The following is a 4,190-nucleotide window of genomic DNA, read 5'->3' on the forward strand; positions in this document are numbered from 1 at the left end:
GACTTGGATGGCAAATAGGATTTTAAGCGATGGCTACTAATTCTGTTAATAAAATAATGCAAGCCGCATATCATCCTGGCCCGCCAGCTGCCCGCTTGCAACATCTGGGATGACAAAGAGGCAGCCAGCACACCTGCAAGGGCATGAGCCTGCTGGGACTTCCCAAAAAGCAGCAGGGTCAGAGTAAGTCAACGAGGGACTCCTATAGAGTGGGGTGGTTTCACACTCCCAAGGGAATGTGGACGAAGATTCAGAAGCAGAGTTTATGACTTCTGCACGTACTCCTGATGTTCCAGAGGAAGTTCCAGAGGAAGCAGGGGCCCGTGCCCAAACACCAGCCATGCGCCAGAACGTTTCTCATCTGTGTCTTTTTGACGCTGGGCTCTCCTGGCAGCCTGGGTGAAAGGCCGGCCTGGACAGAGTACCTGGCACTTAAGAATTAGACGTGATGCCCTGGGTGGCTCAGTTGGTTGAAGCGTCATCCCATACACCAAAAGGTCATGGGTTCGATTCCCAGTCAGGGCACATACCTAGGTTGTGGGTTTGATCTCTGGACGGGGCACATATGGGAGGCAACCCATCGATGCTTCTCTCTCAAATCAAAAAAAACATCCTGAGGTGAGGATTGAAAAAAAAAAAAGAATTAAATGTGATCAAAACCGTCCAAATCTGGACTGTTCCAGAAGACAAGACTTTTGGGAATCTCTTATACCCTTTTTGGCCTTCATCTTATTGAGGATTTTCAATAAACTGTCTATACAATTTTACCCCTTCACGCTGAAGATAAATGAATCATCTTACCACATTGGAAAGTTCTTCGAAGGCAGAACCATGTTTTAGATACTTTTATATCCCCAAGAGTACATGACTTTTAAGATTCTCAGCAAATATTTGTTGTGTTGAAACTTGTAATCGAGTCCTTTAAGGCACACTGGGACATCTGTCCTCTTTGTAGGACAATATAGACTTAAAAGATGTAAGAGAGACCCAAGTGTGCAGTAAAACCTGGAAGTTGGTGTATTTGAATAAATCCCCTGCCCACCACTTCTTTTTCTTTCTTTTTAGGCTGTGGTTTCCTGAAATAAAACACAGAAAAAATTCCAATTGTTGGAAAGTTCTGCTTTGTTGGGAGGTATTATTATTGTCATTCAATCAAATTACTATTATTCGCACAACGCCCAAAGCAAGTAGAAAATGATGCCTGTTGCACTTTCAAATATTGCTTTAATCCTGTCTTATGCAGGCTGCTCTCTGGACAACCCTCCAAAGCCTCATGCAGTCTCTCTCTGGAATTTGCCCAGCCTTTGCCCCCAGCTAGCGCTAATGTGGCCACAGACCAGTTTTCTAGTTTTGCGAGTTTTCTAGTTTTGAGAGTTTTGAAGGCTATGGCTTAAGCCTGGCCATTCTTCCCTGCCATGGGGTCCTCCATCCTGCCAGCATTCTCTCCTGCCACCTCCGCAGCTGCAGAGCAAACACACACACCGACGCCACCTCCACCTCTCAATGCCACTAGCTTCCAATTCCACCCTCCCAGGCACCCACCTGGTCGTCCCTTGAGAGGTGCCCAACTGCCAGGGTTCCAGTCCTGGCTCCAACCTCAGAGTCGCTCCACAGCCCTCCCTAAGCTACGTAACCCCTCAGCCTCAGTCTCTGCTTCTGTACAATGGGAGTGCGAGCAGCAGCCACTTCCTAGGATACCGAACAGATCAAGTGGAGCTGGCGAGTATGAAGTGCTAGAAACACAGGCCGTGCTCCGTAACTGCAAGGAGCTGTTGTTATCTCAGCCCTCGGAGTCACTCGAAACTGTTCCACCTCGAGGAGCCACACTGGAAAATTCCCCCTCTGACCACAACTTTCCCCCTCTCATTCCCCGGGGGCACTTTTCATCTCAGGATTCCCCCAAGACTCCAGATTCCATATTCCCCTGCCCCGATGCTTTTGCTGAAGAACCACCTTCATTCCTCAACTTTAATATGGAGAGTTTTCCACTGGGTCCCCAACGCCCCCTCCACCTGGCCCGTAGAAGCCTGTTCTCTCGGTAGAGGAGGTGGGAAGAATGACAGATGGTGAAAGGGGAAATGAGACCTTCATCAAAGTGTTAAGGTGGGAAGAGGCTCAATGGGCTTTTGTTTACATTTAAAGCTATTTGTGGAGTTCTTGGTCCCAGGACACCTACTGTCTTCCTCCTTAGAAGGAAACACTGAGATATCTCAACCTGGAAAGTGCATGAGAGTCTCCTGAGGGGCCTTCAAATGTGCACGCTCCTGTCCCACACAAGCGGGTGCAGGCTGAGCGGGCCTGGATGGAACCTCTCAAAGCTTTGAAAGCTCTGCTCTACGTGGGTTCACAAACGCAGCCCAGCGCCCCATTGGGCTCACTTCCTATCTCCGTAACTAAAGTTTTATTGGAACGCAGCCATGCTCACTCATCCGCTGGCCTGCAAAGCTAAAATATTTACCCAGAAAGTGTGCCAACCCCTGGTCCAGACCAGCAGGAACAATTTGGTGATGAAATCAGGCTCCACTCAAAACAAACCAAAAAGGAAACAAGCTGCTACTAACGGCCGCTTTTCCCCTAAAAAATCTGCTTTCAATAGTGGCAGCGTGGGAGCTGCCTGACCAGCAGAACCAGCGATTATGCTGGAAGTCAGTAGCCATTTCTGGACAGTTGAGGGGCGGTGACAGGGAAGCTGCACAAGGAGCCTTCTGGGTGCTGAGATGGTCCACATCTTGATCATACGTGTACAAATTCATCAAACCATATGCTTCAGATTCGTGTGCTTAACTATAGAGCACTACACCTCAATAAAAAAATGTTTCTGATTGAAGCCACTGACCAAGGAAAAATGTTTGCAAGTCACACTAAAAATTCTCCATGTGATACAGTCTAGCAAATGCACGCCTCAGGATTTACCCAAAGAAGTTGAAAACGTACGTTTGCACACAGATATTAGCACCTTAATTCATAATTGTCCAAAAGAGGAAGCAGCTAAGATGTCCTTTCATAGGTGAATGGATAAACTGTGGCACATCTACACAATGGAATATTACTCAGCACTAAAAAGAAACGAACCATCAAGCCAGGAGAAGTCATGGAGGAACCTTAAGTGCATATGACTAAGCTAAGGAAGCCAGTCTGGAAAGACTACACACTGTTTGATTCCAGCTATATGACATTCTGGAAGAGACTAAACTATGGAGACAGTAAAAAAGGTCAGTGGTTGCCAGGGGTTGGGGAGGGAGGTTGACTAGGTGGGACACAGAGGATTTGGGGGGCAATGAAACTAGTCTGTATGATACTATAATGGTGGACACATATCATTATACATTTGTACATGCAGAGCATGAACCCTGATGTAAACTATGGACATTAGTTAATAATAATATATGGGTTCATAAATTGAGCAAGATTTTTTCATAATAAGGGGAAATTTGGGGTGGAGAGAGGCTTGTGAGGACTGTATTTTTGCTCAATCCTATATAATAAAAGGGTAATATGCAAATAGACCAAACAGCAGAACAACCGAACAACCAATTAAAGCGTAATATGCTAATGATATGGTAAGGCTGCTCAACCACTCGCTATGATGTGCACTGACGACCAGGGGGCAGACAGTCAGCTGGTCGACCAGTCGCTATAACGTGCACTGACCATATGCTCCAACCGGTATGTTAGCTTGCTGCTGGGGTCTGGCCTATTGGGACTGAGTGAGATGGGCCAGACACGCCTTGGAGTCTGGTGGGGTCCCTCAGCCTGGCCTGTGCCCTCTCGCAATCTGGGACCCCTTGGGGGATGTCGGAGAGCTGGTTTCAGCCCAATCCCTCAGGCCACTCCCCTTGGGAGGGCGCCAGACGCAGGGCTCATGGCTGGTGAGCACTGCTGTGGCAGCGCGAGCCTCTCACAATCGGGACTGGGGTTTACTTTGCCACCACAAACACAGCATCTGCGATGACATCTAGCATCTGCTTCAGAATAATTCGGGGCGGGGAGTGGGTGGGTGAAGATGAAACAGGATGGCCATGTGCTGATCATGACTGAACCTGGGCAACAGGAACAACACGGTCATTGTTCTCTGTACTTTTATGTAAATTTGAATTAAAAAGCAGAAAAATAAATCATCAAGGCAGCCTCAACTTTGCATTGAGGCCAAACAACCGTTTCAGAATAAACCAAGCCCACAGGTTGATATT

General features: G+C 47.5%; 1 protein-coding gene across 1 annotated transcript in view; it reads right to left on the reverse strand.

The window, feature by feature from the left end:
• Positions 1–4,190, reverse strand: part of TVP23A (trans-golgi network vesicle protein 23 homolog A) — a 39,661-nt gene that overhangs the window by 4,000 nt on the left and 31,471 nt on the right. The gene's annotated exons all lie outside the window — the stretch shown is intronic.

Source organism: Myotis lucifugus, unplaced genomic scaffold, assembly GCF_000147115.1.
Source record: "Myotis lucifugus unplaced genomic scaffold, Myoluc2.0 scaffold_176, whole genome shotgun sequence".
NCBI classification, from domain to species: Eukaryota; Metazoa; Chordata; class Mammalia; order Chiroptera; family Vespertilionidae; genus Myotis; species Myotis lucifugus.